At 41.2% G+C, this 16,579-nt stretch overlaps 1 long non-coding RNA gene across 3 annotated transcripts in view; it reads left to right on the top strand.

The window, feature by feature from the left end:
• The first annotated feature begins 2,258 nt into the window (after positions 1-2,258).
• Positions 2,259-16,579, top strand: part of LOC107131014 (uncharacterized) — a 55,941-nt gene continuing 41,620 nt past the window's right edge. For all 3 annotated transcript variants that reach the window (XR_012418349.1, XR_012418350.1, XR_006690080.3), the window contains exons 1-2: positions 2,259-2,564; positions 5,607-5,779. This is a non-coding gene — a long non-coding RNA (uncharacterized lncRNA). The remainder of the gene's footprint in view (positions 2,565-5,606; positions 5,780-16,579) is intronic.

The raw sequence follows: 16,579 nt of genomic DNA, 5'->3' as shown, positions 1-16,579 counted from the left end.
CACTTTCCTCTACGCTTAATGTATTCTCGACTAAATTAAAGTCATACTTCATTTTAAATTAAGGGAATTTTAAAAAAATAAAATATCTACAACATTTAAATATCATTAGTAATTACATTTTATTTTATTTCGAGCTGGTTGGGAACATTTTATTTCTAATTAGGTACATTTGTTTTTAATATCCAGTTTACCAAACAGAAGGACCTCGCTGAACTGAATGGGGAGTGGAAGGGGACTAGCTAGGTCTAGCATGTGATTGGAGGAAGTGAGCTCGGCAGAGATCAGAAAGATCCCCCAGACCACAGGCACTGCTCCTTCGACACTCACATCTCTGGGACCAGCAGCTCTTCTGCCTTTATTATTAGTCGTTGAAGAAGCAATGGGGAGCATGCAAAATTGGGCACTGGTGGAAACTTGTAATAATAATTACAGAAAACTTAATTTAACCAGCATTTACTATACATAAAGCATTTGTACTAAACATTTTACTACTTGAAGCACCACTGCTAATGATGATAATAATCAGCTAACATTTATCGAGTAGTTGACATATGCCCAGCACTTCATATACAGGATTATTTTAATCCTCACAGGAAACTTTCTTAGGTAGATTCAATCCATCATTCTCAATTCTATAATCCAAAAAGCTCTGAAAACTTCAAGTATTTTGGGAATGCATTTGACTGCAAACCCTGACTTCACCTGACAAGAGGTACTCTGGAATCTTTGTGAACCCTTGGACTGGGAGCCAGCACAATCTGTTGCAGAAAGACTGACACTGCCCCAGCCGCTGGTGGTGAGACCTCTCTGAAATCTGAAAAAGACCTGGCCCTAAAAGATGTGGATGAGGGATGGTAGGCCTGTGTACTATTTTACCAACTTTACAGGTGAGGAGAGAGTTGGATATTGAAATAACTTACCTCCGGGTCACACAGCTCTGGAGTGTGGATTTGAACTTACATCTTCCTGTTACACTGTTCAAAACAACAGAAGATCAGCCCTGGTGGCCCCCACCTGTGCCCATGTCTTCCCCCCTTGGTCCTGGGGCAAGGCTTGGTGTCCCAAGTAGGACTAGAACCCAGGACTCTACCTTGTTGCCCCGTCTACCCCAGTTCAGCTAACTGGGCAGAGTGTGTATTGCCTGGCTCTGTGACTGACATGACAACCTTCACCCTGAAGGAATGGGCTTGGGGTTGGCTGATTACTGAGCTAGGAGGGACCTCAGATGTTATGGAACATCTACAGTTAATACCTTGGGGGCATTTTTGTATAAAATGTAGGTGTCTGAACTTCACACCTACCTGTGGAATAAGAATCTTCAAGGGTGTGACCCCGGAACCTGCATTTTCAATATTCTCTCCCTGTCATGACCTGATGATGAGCAGTTCAGAATCATCTCATTCCCCCTCCACCAGCACCTCTTGTATGAATCTTCTCTCCAGCCTCCCTGACAGAAAGATGCTTGATCTGTTTTGTTTGCATACCTTCAAGTATGGGGAGCTCACTCACTTTCATAGCTATTAAGTCCAGACCTTAAACTTATGAAACATCCCAATGCTGATCCCTGGAGGCTTGCAGAAGAAACAGCTGCTTCGGCACAGGTTACCCTGATTGGGGGCAGATTACACATTGTGTGTGTGTGTGTGTGTGGACAGTGGCCAAAGAGGTGGCTGGGACTCTATTCCAATGTTGTCAGAAGGCATCATTCAGATGAAGGAACAGTAATGAAGTTTCAAACAAAATATGCATTGCCACATTTGCATTTGAGAAAAACCAAGCTGGGGCCACTACCTGTGGCCAGTAGATTAGATGGTGTCAGGCAAAGTTGACCAAACAGGTGATCCAAAGACCCCCGCTGTGCCCGTAACTTCTTTATGATCTCATGCAAGGTCATAAACTCCACCCAAGTTTTTTGAGACTCAGTTTTGTCTTCTGTAAAATGTAACAAGCAATAACTGCCTCTTAGGGATGTATAGAGAGAATTCCCGCAGGAGAGAGATGGCATATTTCAAATTGGGACCATTTGATCCAGGGGCTGGTCATTAAGACAGAGCAGGGTATAGAGAAGCCATTAGGGTGATAAGGAACAGCACCAAAGGGTTAGTAACAGTGGGGAACTGTTTGCACTCTCAGGCCTGAAAGAGTGGAGTAGGGTGGGATTACCTGGAAAGAGAGAGAGACAGAAGGAGAATGAGATTGAGGGAAGGGCTGCCTGGCAGGGGAAGCTGACGCCTTCAGGCAAGTGAAGAAGCCAGCCCACAGCAACTCTGCAGGGAAGAATGTGGGGAAATAAATGCCTTCATCTCTCTCTTGTCCCACCCGCAGAGCTCCTTCTGGGATTCTCTATTGGCTGAATTCAGCCAGAAGCTGCCTAGGGAGACCCCCACAACTGGATGCAGCCCACTGAAGTCAGCTTCCTGGGGTGCATAGCCGAAGGTAGCAGGGTGCAAAAAGGATCTGAAGGGACAAGTGAACAATGTAGAGCATATCTGTGCTGAAGACGTAAGGAGAGAGTGGAGGTCAGAAGCTGGCAGGGTCCCTGGTGCACGTGTCAGCTGCTAAAGGTAAGTCCCCTCCCGCTGCCACAGCCCTGCTGTCCTTGGCATTGACTGACACCCCAAAGCTCAAGGACCTTGGGTCGGACCCCTCAGAGATTGTAGGACCCACCAAGTGGCCAGTCCTGGGCACTGCACAGACACTGGGCATGGGTTTGTCAGGAAGCCAGCCAGGTTTGAGACCAGGGGCCGCTGGGGCTGTTTGTGCAATTCTGCCTGCTCGTAGCTGTGAGCTGCGTAGCCACAAGCTGTCGAAATCAAGAGGCTGACATTTAACATGCAGCAGCTTCCTGTGATGGATAAATATTAAACACAGCACGACCGACAGGACTAAGTAAATATCTATTAGTCTCCGAGATGGAGTCTGCAGGCACAAGGAGAGGATGTCCTAATTGTTCACCCTCCTTGTAATATTAAATAAGCATCTCGCTAGACTTCAGCCAGGAGGAGTTGCCTTGCTTGGTTCTCTCAATTTCTCTCTCTCTCGCTCTCTCTCTCTCTCTCTCCCCATCTCTTTTGATTTCTCTCAATCTCTTTCTAATTTTATTATATTAACTCAAAGAGTCTTATATTTTTTTAGAGCAGGCCAGAAAAAAAAATAACATGAAAAAGTAAGCATTTTCATGACCTTCCTCCAAAGACTGGAATAGAAAGCAAAACTGCAGGAGACCCTAGTAATGGTACAATTCAACCTATTTCTTTATAAGTGTTAAGAAAAAAAAAGGTGAAAGACAAGGAGGAAGATTGTGGCAAAAATCCCTAACCCATGATGTCAGGTCTAGTGCTGGCTATCTTTCATCACCATTGGAAAGTCTAATTTTCTACTCTGTGTATGTGTGCATGTGTGTGTATACATACATTATATTATCTATAATACACTATCTACTATATATATCTACCCTGAATATTAATATGTATATGATAGTATCTATTACACACACACATGCACACAATACATACGTACACACACTTTGGCAACATGATACAGTGCCATGTTGATGAGCACCACACATTCAATCAACCAGTGCATGTTAACTATGCACATGCTATAAGACAGACACTATGCCAGGCTTTGAGTCAGAGGAGCAAACAAGACAGAGTAGATCATTGACTGTATTTGTTATTTACTGTTGTATAGCAAGTCACCACAAACTTTGTAGTCGAGAAAAACAAACACTTATTATCTCATGTTTTCTGTGGCTCAGGAATCCAGGCTTTGCAAGATCCTCTGCTCAGGATCTCTCATGAGACTGCAATCACAGTGTTGTCTGGGGCTGCAGTCTCATCTGCAAGGTTGACTGGGGAAGGAGCCACTTCCAAACTCATGTGTTGTTGGCAGAATTCTGTTCCATTAACACTGAGTACTGAAGGCTTCTGTTTTTCATTGGCTGTTGGCTAGAGGCTGTTTCCAGTTCCTTACCCTGGGGGTCTCTCCATAGGTTGGCTTACAACATGGCCACTGGCGCCATCCAAGCTAGCAAGGGAGAGAATGTATTAGCATATTAGCAAAATAGGCATTAGAGTTTTATACAGTATAATCATAGACGTGACTTCCTATCCCCTTTGTAGCACTGGATAGAGGCAAGACACTCAAGGAAAGTGTCACAAAAGAGTGTATGAGTACTGGGAAGTGGAGATCATGGGGCCCACCTTATAGTTTATTGTCCACATTGGCAATGGAGCTTATGTTTCGGTAGAGAAGGCAGACAACACATGCATAGATCAAGAAAATCATCACTAATAGTGAAAAATGTGAGGAAGAAAATCACGAGGGATCTTTGATCAAAGATAGTGAAAGGCTAGTTCAAGGACAATGTGGAGACAGAAGGAGCTACTTTACACAGGGCCCCAGAAATAGCCTCTCATGAAGAGATCATTTTAGTGGAGACTTGATGAATGAGAACAACCCAATCTTGCTGCGGTGAAAGGGCACTCGGGCAGACGGAATGGCAAGAACAAAAGTCTGAAGGCAGAAAGGAGGCCAGTGTCATTGAAGTACAGTGGCATAGTGGAGTGTGGTTTGCAATAAGGTTGAGAGGTAGGTAGAACTCAGGCCATGCAGGGACTTATAGGTCAAGTGAGGGGAGACATTAAGATTTTATTCTTAGGGTGACGGGCAGTGTATTAGTGCCCTAGGGCTGCTGTGACCAATTGTGACAAACTGTGTGGCTTTCAGCAATAAGAATTCACTTTCTCACAGTTCTGAAAGCCAGAAGTCTGAAATCCAGGTGTCGGCAAGGCCATGCTCCCTCTGACGGCTCTAGGAGTTAATCTTTTCAGCTGGGCCTGGTGGCGTGCGCTTGTCGTCCTAGCTACTTGGGAGGCTGAGGCAGGAGAATCGCTTGAATCCGGGAGGTGGAGGTTGTGGTGAGCCGAGATGGCACCACTGCACTCCAGCCTGGTGACAGAGCGAGACTCCATCTCAACAAAAAAAAAAAAAAAAAAGAGAAAAAGAGTTAATTTTTTCCAGGCCTCTCTCCTGGCTCCCAGAGTTGCTAACACTCGTCAGTGTTCCTTACCTCACAGGCATGTCATTCCAGTCCCCGTTTCTGTCACCGCATAGCATTCTCTTCCTGTGTGTCCATTATAGTTTCCTTGTCCTCTCTCTAAGGACACTTGTCCTATTGGATTAAGGGTCTACCCAACTCCAGTAGTATCCCCATCATAATGTACAGCTTAATGACATCTGCAAAGACCCTATTTCCAAATAAGATCACAGTCACAGGCTCCAGAGATTAGGACTTTAATATATTCTTTGGAGTGGGGAGACACCATTCAGTCCACAACTGGAAGTCATTGGAGGGTTTGAAAAAGAGGAATGGTGCTTTTTAGAGAGCCCTTAGGTTACTGTCTAGAAAATAAATTTGGGGGCAAGCATCATAACCTGAATTGCAGGTAGATGACCATGCACATTCATAATGAAGATGGCTAGGTCAAGGGTGAGAACACTGGCAAGAAAGGGAGGTCTCAGTGGGAGGTAGATGCAGGAGGTCAGTGGCCATTGAGGTCTGTGTACAAATATCCCATTTCTCCTCCCTCCATTTGGAACAGAAGTGGAGAGTATGAACATAAGCAAGAGGAAGTGATGAGTATCCCCTCCAGGAGAACTTTAAGAGCCAGTGAGTGATTTGCTGGGCTCCCAAGCCCTCTGCTCTGATGACAGCAAAGCCCCAAATCATGACGCCTCTATCAATCTGGACCCCTCAGCAGAGCCAGCTTCACAGGTGAGCAACCCATGCAGTCATACAGGGTCCCACAGTTAAAGGGACCCTGCACTTGGTTTATTGCTGTGTTGTCGCCATCTTCAAATTCTTAGCAATATTTGAACAAGGAGTCCTGCATTTGCATTGTGCACTGAGCTCTGCAAATTACAGAGCTGGTGCTAATTCTGAGTGAGGCCAGTGCTTTGCAACATCTCAGCTGCCTCATGGGGAGCAAGTAGCATAAGTGAGAAATAAAAATTGTCGGAAGTCACTGAAATTCAGGAATTATTTTGTTACGGCAGAATAGCTTAGCCTATTCTAACTGCCCATGGAAGCAACATCAAGGCCAAAGGCTTCTAGAGGGGAAAGAAATGAGCCTAGAAGAAAGAGCACTAAGATGTGCTCAAATCTCTTATCTTATGTTTTGAGCTCTGGGTGAGATTTGCTTGGGAGGTATGTTTGTTCTTATTCCAAGGGCAACTACATTTCTAACTAGATCTATGCTATATTGGTATATGTCTTGGATAAAACCTCTCAGGCTCAGACAGACCTGAGTTGCACTACTGGCTGTGTGACTTTGAGCAGATGACTCAACTCTCCAAGGCTCAAATTCTCACCTGTAACATAGGAGTAATCGTGACAAGTTCTCCCTCAGGGCTGCTATGATAATCCAAGTAAGTGCTCAAATCGTGGTAGCTATTATTATTGTTGTTGTTGGATAATGAAGAGTGTGAGGCTTCCCCAAAGCCAGCTTCCCCACCTGATTCCTCTGAGTCTCACCCATTTAACTGGAGTGGATGAATCAGAACTTTCCCCATGGGAGCATTTATAAAAAGGGGACACCCAGCACAAAATATATTTTCCAGGGAGATCCCAGGAAGCACAACAAGCCAAGAAGAGCAGAGCAAAGCATCCCAAGGAAGGAATCTACGTCTGTAGCAGAGCACTCACAAGGCAGGTGCCTTTATCCCTGCTGTGCATTCAAGGAAAGGAGATCCAGAGAGGTTATAGCATCAGTCCTTAGTCACAAAAAATTAGTAGCAGACCTGGAATTCATGCCAAGACATTCTGATGCCCTAACCAGGTCTCTTAACCACACCACTGCATGGCTTTTTGCAAAACTGTGGTTGATAAATTTGCCCTTTGTTATTTTGTGTCCTTCATGCCAGTAACTAACACAGTAAATTCCCATGCAAGTTTATTTCAAGGTTAACACTTGCCTTTGTAGATGACTTCCCTTGCTTTCTCTCATCAGAAATCTCTAACCATGCAGGGTAAGCGTGGATGGCAAGGAGCTTAGAACACAACTCAGTGGTCATGGGCCTGACGTCATTCATCATTTTGCATAACCTTCAAGGTCCTCTGACCTCCTCTCTCCTTCAAAATCTTACTTTGGGCTCTGCCTCTTCCAAGAAGCAGTAGCAAGTCCCCCAGCTGATGAGCAGAATCAAAATTTTTGTAAATGTACATACCAATGGAGTTATTTTAGAATATGTCCAGGCCTGCAGACCTGACTGCAAAAGCCCCTACTATTGGCAGAGCAGTGAGAAAACTGGTTTCACGGTCATGCCTTGTGCATTAGTTATCTATTGACTTACACTAATTGACCGATGCTGCATTAAAAAAAAAAAAAAAAAAAAAAACCCACAAAACCTCAGCAGCATACAGCAATAAGTTTGTATTGCTTGTGCATTTAGGGTGCTCAGCTAGGTGGTTCTGCTGCTCTTACGGGGGATCACTCACATGTCCAGGGCTTGGATGGTTGTTGGCTGATTGAGACTGGCCTCAGTTGGAACGATTCTGGCATCTCAGTTTGCTCCATATATCTCTCATCCTCCAGGCTAGCCTGCGTATGTACGTCTTGCCGTGATGGCAAGGGGCAGGAGAAAGAAAGCCCATCCAAAAAAGCATATTCGAAGCTTGTGTATCCCATAAGCTGACATCTTGTTGCCCAAAGCATGTCATGTGGTTAGTGTTGAAGGGCTCTGCAAAATGACATGGTAAAGAATGTGGTTGCAAGGAGGAGTGAAGATTTGTGCCTATTGCTCCAATTGACCACCATGGCACTAGGCTCAGGCCACACTTCTTCTTAACAAGGGAGCAAGTCAAACATGGTTAGTCAAAGTCCATACAAAAACTCACTTCAACAAGCCTCCTCTGGATTGAACAGTAGATATTAAGTCATAAGGTACCACATCAGAAAGATACTGCATATCTTTGGTTCAGCAATTCCATCACCAGGAACTTTTTTATCCTAAGGAAGTCACTGCGCAGTGGACAAAGATGTATGCATAAGGATGCTCCTTCTGGCCAAAGACCAAAAACATAAATGGCCATCAGTAAAAGCCAAGTGAGTGAACTATGGTCCATATACGCAATGATCAAAGAAATAAAGGAAAATATATGATTCCCTAGAAAGTATCAAGTAATATGTATGGAAGGAAACTAGGCAGGGGAGGAGAATGGGTGTGGGGGCAACAAGGAGAGGCCGGAGTGAGAAGGTGAGGCTGTGACCTCAGAATAATGAGGTGAGAGGGGAGGGGATTCCAGGCAGTGGGAACAGCATGTGCAAAGTCCCAGCATGTGTGAGGGGTCCTGATGTCACTGACACTACCACTAGCCCTCCTCCAAGTCCTCTCCTGTGGGTCACATGGGCTCGTCTGGTTGCAATCCAATTTCAAAAAGGTCTCCTAACTTCCCAGGCTCAAGCTCTTACTGAGAGTCCACCTTGGTTTCTCAGGGGTCATTCCATTTTCCAAAAACCAACCAATTAGGTACAAGAGCGGAAGGGCTGTGTAGAATTTGCTAGAGTTGCTCTTTGAAAGGATATGAGCTAAGATTTTTTTATTTTTACTTTTTTTAGACAGAGGCTCTCTCTGTCACCCAGGCTGGAATGCAGTGGCACAATCTTGGCTTGCTACAACCTCTACCTTCCAGGTTCAAGTGATTCTTCTGCTTCAGCCCCCCAAGTAGCTGGGACAACAGGCACACACCACCACGTCTGATTAATTTTTGTATTTTTAGTAGAGATGGGGTTTTGCCATGTTGGCCAGGTTGATCTCAAATTCCCGACCTCAGGTGATCCCTCTGCCTCAGCCTCCCAAAGTGCTGGGATTACAGGTATGAGCCACCCCGCCTGGCCCAAGATTTCTAACAGATGGGTGCTACAGGTTGAATGTGTACCCCAAAGTTGATGTGTCAGAAACTTGATCCCCAATGCAACAGTGTTGGGAGGTGGGGCCTAATGGGAAGTGTTTAATGAGGGCTCCACTCTCATTAATGAATTAATGCCAATTATAAAAGGTCTGGCTCGAGGCTGCAAGTTTAATCTCTTGTCCTCTCACTCTCTCTTGCCCTTCCACCTTCCACCATTGAATGACACAGCATGAAGGTCCTTGCTAGATACAGCCCCTCAATCTTAGACATCCCATTCTCCAGAACTGTAAGAAATAAATCTCTGTTCCTTATAAATTACCCAGTCTCAGGTATTCTGTTATAGTAACACTTCATGAACAAAGACAATGTGTGAGCAGAGGGAAGGGAGTAACCAATGGGACCAGAGACAGCTTGGGATGGAGGTGAAGAGAGAGATTTTGCAAATCAGTTGAGCTGGCTTTGTCTGGCTCCACCATTTACCCACTTTCTGACCAAAGGCGTGTCACTTCACCTCTTGGAGCCTCAGTTTCCCCCTGAATATGAGAATCACGCCCACTGCTAAGGTCATAAAGATTCAATGGTGTGCACAGTACATAGCACATTGGATATACTCAACTGATGGTAGCTAGATATTGTTGTTGCTGTTTCCTCTACCTCATTCTCTTTTCCTGACTTCATAGAACAAAACTACAAAGCATTTCAACCAGGGCCCAAGCTTCTATTTAGCATGAAGCAGTCTTTGTGTTCCCTGAGCCCTCTTTTGCATTTTAGATTATAGGTTTGATTAAGGATTCAAGATATTAGAATATGAGAATGCAAGTAACCTTCTGTTTTTCCTGCTTGTAGATATTGATTTTCTGCCCCCATCTTTCTATTCCATGGAGTTTGATGCCCAGGGACACATGTGGGCTGAAACAGACTGCCTCACCCACACACTGAGGCAGGCCCAAACTCCTAATTATAGGACAAGGTTAGGGTGGTCAGGCAGTCAGTACCTGGGTAAAGTCAGGCCTGAATTCATTCATTCATTTGCTAAGAAACATATGAATTCATTTATTTGCTAGTGAACTCAGAATTTACCATGTGCAGGCAGTGTACTGTGAGTGGAGAAGCAGTGGACAATACCCAGCCCCAAAGAACTCAGTATCCTAAATACCATGATGATAATAATGATAGATATTTACTAAACACTTGCTACAGGCACTGTCCTTTTATTTTCTAATTTGGTTATCATAACAGTCAACCTCCCGCCACCTGCCTACATCTCCCCAGGTAACTGACTGTGATGCAAGACAGGCTGGAGCCCTCAGAAGAAAAGAGGTGTCTTCCCAAAGAACAGACATGGCAAAGGACTGGCATGCCGGTCACCTCCCTATGCTGGGCCATGCACTCAGAGAGGCATGAGTAGAATGAGACACCAAAGAGGACCTTGCAGTGACTGCTCACCAAAGAGGGGGCACTTCTCAGCTCCACACTCCCACCCTGGACCATAGCTTGCTTGGTCAGAGTCTCTGGGAATTGGACAGTAGTAGCCTTTGGTCACTTGGAGTGGCTCTCTGCTGCAATGACACATATCACTTTTCACTTGGAGACAGTGAGATGAACATGGAAAGTTCCCACTGTCTGCCAGGCCTCAGGAAGCAGAGGCAGGTTGAAGAGCGCCTGACCCCAGCATGGCAGAAGGGAGGCCAGATAAGTGAACTGATCCTTACGATGTGGAATCATGGAGGTGATAGTAAATACCTGGATGTCTACTCATGTGCTCACTTTATGGGAAAGCAAATTGAGGCTCCAAGAAGTTAAGCCATTTGCTCTCATTCTCAATGCAAGCATAAAGTAAGATGGGGGCTTGAACTCAGATCTACTTGATAGCAACAGTCAAGGGCTTATCCATTCTCTCCTATGTGTCAAGTGTGGTTGGGACCTTAGATTAATAAGAGGAAATTTGTGTAGTTCTCACCCTCAGGGGCTGATAGTAGACTCAAATTGCCAACAGCAGGACTCTGCGATTATGTTTACTTCTAAAATTATTTCTTATTTCATTGGTTTTGGCATATGTATGCACCTATAAAAGCATCAACACATTCAAGATCATAAACATATGATCGTCATATGACTTCTCGTGCCCCAGAAGTCACCTTGTCATCTCTTCCTGTCGTCATTCTCCACTTCCACTGTCACCCTGCAATCCAGGCAACCACGGTTCTGCTTTCTGTCAGTATAGATTCCTTTTGCTTTTTCTAGAATTCTATATGAATGGAATCATATAGCATGTAATCTTTTGTGTCTGGCTTCTTTAACTCAGCATATCTTTGAGTTTTGTCCAATTTTATGCATATGTCAATAGCTCATTCCTTTTTATTGCTAGGTAGTATTCCATTGCGTGAATGTACTGCAGTCTGTTGATCCATTCACTTTTGATGGGTATTATTTAGACTATTTCCAGTTTTTGGCTATTACACATAAAGCTGCCTTGAATATTGATGGACAGTGTTTGTATGAATAGATTCCTTCAGTTGGATAAGTACCTAGGAGTGAAGTGGCTAGATAATATGGTAGCAGTATGTTTAAGTATTTTTAAAACCACAAACCATTTTTCAAAGAGGCTGTACAGTTTACAGGTCTAACAGAAGTAAATAAGAATTCTAGTTTCTCTCTGTCTTTGACAACACCTGATAGGAATAGCCTTTTACATTTTGGACTTTCAAATCAGTGTACAATGGTATAACATTGAGATTTTAATTTGAAGTATCTTAATGGCTAATGATGTCGAGCATCTCTTCATTGCTTATTTGCCGCCTGTATATCTTCTTTGTTAAAGCATCTATTCAAACTTTTTCACCCATTCTCAAAATTAAGCATCTTGTTTTGAGTTAGTTGTGACATTAATTTTGAGCATGTGCCCATTCTTCAATCAGGCTGTTTGTTTGTTATCAAGCTTTAATAGTTCTTTATGTATTCTAGATAAAAGTACTATATCAAATATGTGATGTGAAAATATTCTCTCTAACTCTGCATTTTTAGATTCCTTTAACAATGCCTTTCAAAGAGCAAAAGTTCTTAATTTTTATGAAGTCCAATTTATCAATATTTTCTTATATGGATAATGGTTTTGGTGTCATATCAAAGATCTTTTTGCCTAAGTCAAGGTCACAGAGATTTTCTGATATGCTTTCTTCTAGAAGTTTTATAGTTTTAGGTTTTATATTTTGATCTTTAATCAATTATAACCTAATTTTTGTTTATTTTATTAAGTATGGACAAAAGTTATTAATTTTTGGATATGACTATCCCATTTTTCCAACATTATTTGTTGAAAATACTATCTTTCCACCACTAGATTGCCTAGGCACCTGTGTTGAAAGTCAATTGATTGTATATGTATGGGTAAATTTCTAGATTCTATTCTGTTCCATTGATAAATTGATCTTTTTGCTAATATCATACTAGGAATAGGAAGAAACTTGGACTTAGTCTTTGAAATCAGGTACTGTAAATATATTTTAAATTTTGTTTCTATTTTTAAAGAGGTTTGGGTTTTTTAGGTTCTATGTTTTTCCATACAAATTTTAGAATCATTGTATCTTTTTTTCTACCAATTAATAAAAGCCTGCTGGGATTTTGATTGGGATTATGTTGAATCCATAGATTAATTTAGAGAAAATTGGCATCTTGATGATATTGACTCTTTTGTTCCATGAACATGGTATACCTACCTCTTCCTTTATTTTGATGTTCTTTAATTTCTCTCAACAATATTCCTTAGTTTTCAATATGAAGGTTTTGCCCATCTTTTCTCAGATGTATCCCTATTTTGTATTTTCACATGCTATTGCAAACAGTAGTGGGTTTTCATTTCAATTTTCAATTATTTGTTATTAATATATAGAAACATAATTGAGTGTGTATCAATCTTGTATTCTTCAGCCTTGCTAAATTTACTTGTTTGTTCTACAAGCTCTAGTGTAGATACAGCAGGATTTTCCAGAAAGATAATTATATTGTTTGCTAATAAATCTAGATGCCTCTTATTACTTTCTTTTTCTTCCTTTATTGTACTGGCCAGAACCTCCAGAAAAATGTTGAATAAAAATGCTGATATCAGACATCATTGTCTTGTTCCTAATATCAAAGGGAAAGCATTCACTTACTCACCATTTAGTATTGTGTTTGTTGTAAGTTTTTCATAGATAACCTTTATCAAGTTGAGGAAGTTTCTTTCTGTTTCTAGTTTGCTAGGAGTTCTTAATAGAAATTGATGGATGTTGAATTTTTTTCAAATTCTTATTCTGTGACTACTGAGTTGATTATATGATGTTTCATCTTTAGTTTGTCAATATGATGAATTACACTGATTTTTTAATGTGAAACCCAGGCTTGCATTCCTTTTATCAATAAAAATATTTTTTGCTCAAGAATTTACTTTGTTTGACATTAATATAGCCACACAAACTTTCTTTAATTAGTGTTAGGAAGTATATCTTTCCATCTTTCAACTTATTGCATCTTTATATCTAAATTAAATTTCTTATAAGCAGCAATAGCTGTGTCTTGCTTTTTTATTCAATCTAATAACCTCTCCTTTAATTAGGTATTTGAATAATTTATATTCGATATGATTATTCATATGATTGGGCTTAAATCTATCTTCTTACCATATTATTATTTACTTTGTATTTGTCTCATCTGTTTTTTGTTTTATTCTTCCTTTCTTCCAGTCTTCTTCTGGATTTATTGGATGTTATTTTATTATTCTGTTTTATCCCATTTGGAATTAACTATAACTCTCTTGTGTTATTGTAGTGGTTGCTTTAGAGTTTATAGCATACATCTTTAACTTATTAGAGCCTACCTTTAAATGCTACTAAGCTACTTCATATATTGTATAGGAACCTTTCAACAATATGCTTCTATTTCTCCCCACCTGGCATTTGTGCATTTGCTGTAACAATTTATAACATACTATGTATGTTATAAACCCCACAATACATTGTTAGTGTTCTCCCTTTAAAGCATGAATTATCATTTAAGGGGATTTAGATGTTAGGAAAAATGTATTTTACATTTTCCTATGCAGTGACCATGCCCAGTGCTCTTTATTTCTTTGTATACCCATATTCCATGTTAGTATCATTTTTATTTGGCCTGAAGGACTTTCTTTAACATTTCCTGCAGAGATAAAGCTAAAAAAAGACATGTTAAACATTTCTGAGAAAGTTTTAGCTTTCACATGTCTTTTTGTTTAAAGAATTCTTTATTTGACTTCATTTTTTTGTAAAATATATTTCCTGGATATATAATTTCAAACCCTTTTTTTTTTTTAAGATACTGCTTCATTATCTTCTGACTTGCATTGTTCCTAATGAAAAGTTTGCTATAATTCTTATCTTTTTCCATCTGCGTGTAATACGTTCTTTTCTCTGGATGTTTAAGATTTCCTCTTTTTCATTGTTTTAGGTATTTATCATTTGTCTTGGAATAGGTTTTATTTGTTTGTTTGTTTATTGCATTTGAAGTTTGTTAAGCTTCTTGAATCTGAGTTTTCATCAAACTTGGAAAATTTTCAGTAATAATTTCTTTAAATGTTTTCTCTGTCCTCTCCTTTCAGAACGTCCAATTACATGTGTGTTAGGCTGCTTAAAGTTGCCCCCCAGCTTACTAATACTCTGTTCAATGTTTTAATTCTTTGTTTTTCTGTGTGTTTGATTTGGTTTGTTTTTATTTCTATGTCTTCAGGTTCACTAATCTTTTCTCTTACAATGTCTAACCTTCGGTTAATGCCATTCAATATATTTTTCATTTCAGATATTGTCGTTTTTATTTTTGAAAATGTTTATGTCTCCATGTCTCCACTTAACATGCTCAATCTTTTCTCCAGGTTCTTGAACATAAGAAATAGTTTTAAAAGCTCTTTCAATGTCCTTGCCATTTTGATTGTTTCAATAGATTGATTTGCTCCTCATTATGGGTTCTATTTTCCTGCTTCTTTGCATACCTGGTAATATTTTGATTGTGTGCCAGCTATTGTGAATTTTATCCTTTCAGGTGCTAATTTTTTTGTATTTCTATAAATATTCTTGAGCTTTGTTCCTAGATGCAGTTACTTGGAAACAGTTTGATCCTTTCAGGTCTCGCTTTTAAGCTTTGTCATGTGGGACCAGAAAAGTGTTTGATCCAGGAATAATTATTCCCTACTACTAAGGTAAAATGTTTCTGAGAGCTCCACCTGATGGAACAGGAGTTATTCCTGGGTATTATGGTATCTAATCCTTTCAAGTACTTCTTCCTCTTTGCCTCAGGTCATTTCCTCACAAGCATTTGTTGATAAGCACTCTGCTGAGTACTTAAGGAGAGCCCTCTGCAAATCTCCAGAGCTCTCTTTTCCAGCTTTCTCTCTCTGGTACTTCGCTCTGCCAATTGTAGCAGACTTGGCCTCCTGAACACCCAGGCTTATCTCCTCCACTTAAGAACACCCAGATCTGTCTGAGTTCCCCTCCCTATGTTGTGGACTGGAGTCTCTCTCAAGGTATAAGCTGGGGCAATTGTAGAGCTCACCTCATTTGTTTGCCATCTCTCTGGGATCACTGTTCTTTGATATCTGATGTTCGATGTCTTGAAAACCATTGTGTTACGTGTTTTCTTTTGTTCTGTTTTAGTTGTTTCATATGGGAGGGTAAATCCAGGCCCTATCATCCCATCTTGCTGGAAGCAAAGTCCTTGTATGATTAAGTTCTGATAAAAAATAATAATAAAGATATGAAGAGGGGCTCTAAAATTGGGAAATTGGTGTAATCCGGGGATTTATTTGTACCGGGCCCTCTAATTTTACCTTCATGTAGATCTCCTCTCTCCGGCACTTGGGGATGGTAATGCTATACTCACTTTATAGAGGTCCCTGGGTCCTCAGGTAAGTAAGGTCCCAGGACTTTGAGGGAGCTGTCCCGGGTCACAGAACTGACATTTGAATATAGGCCTGTCTAATTACGCTAGCTATCCCGCCTCACCAGCTTACTTGTTTACTCAAGCACCAGAATGAATGAATGAATGGACTGGTAGGATGAAGTGAGTAAATACATGCATGAATGTTTAACATGCCTGTGGATCCTCTCATTTCTCACAAATAATAAAAATGTCAGCGCTGGAAGGGAACACCTATAGGTCATCTTGACCCATTTGAGAGGCTCAAGGAAGGCAAGGGATTTACCTGAGGCTGCACAGCCAGGGAATCAGCCCTGAGAAAGATCCCCTCTCCCCCTCTTCTTTCTCCAATTGAGGCTAATAAAGCAAGAACAGCATTCTCATAATATGTATGTGTGTGTATATACATTATTTGACTTTAAAGATGTATTTAAATATATCCCTTTCACCTGGGCTTGCAAACAGTCAGGTTTTATTTGAACAAATTAGTCCTGAGTGCATGGCGGAGTGCTGGGTGAGGGAGAGAGGTCAGAGCTAACAAGGAGAAATAAAGCAGGGATGTGCCGTTAGGCTGTGTCCAGGCTTATTTAGAAAACATTCTCAGTCCACTCTCCTCTGCAGCTGGTAACTTAATCTGGAAGGCTCTTCTCCCAGACCCACTCCAGGCTGCTCTCACTCTGTCAGAACTGCTGGGATTGTTTTCTTAGAAAACCAGTTTGAAAGCAAAACCATTAAAAATGACTTGTA

The sequence above is a fragment of the Macaca fascicularis genome, chromosome 10 (assembly GCF_037993035.2).
Source record: "Macaca fascicularis isolate 582-1 chromosome 10, T2T-MFA8v1.1".
NCBI classification, from domain to species: domain Eukaryota; kingdom Metazoa; phylum Chordata; class Mammalia; order Primates; family Cercopithecidae; genus Macaca; species Macaca fascicularis.
Note: the sequence above shows the minus strand (reverse complement) of the source record. Positions and strands in the feature narration are given on the sequence as shown.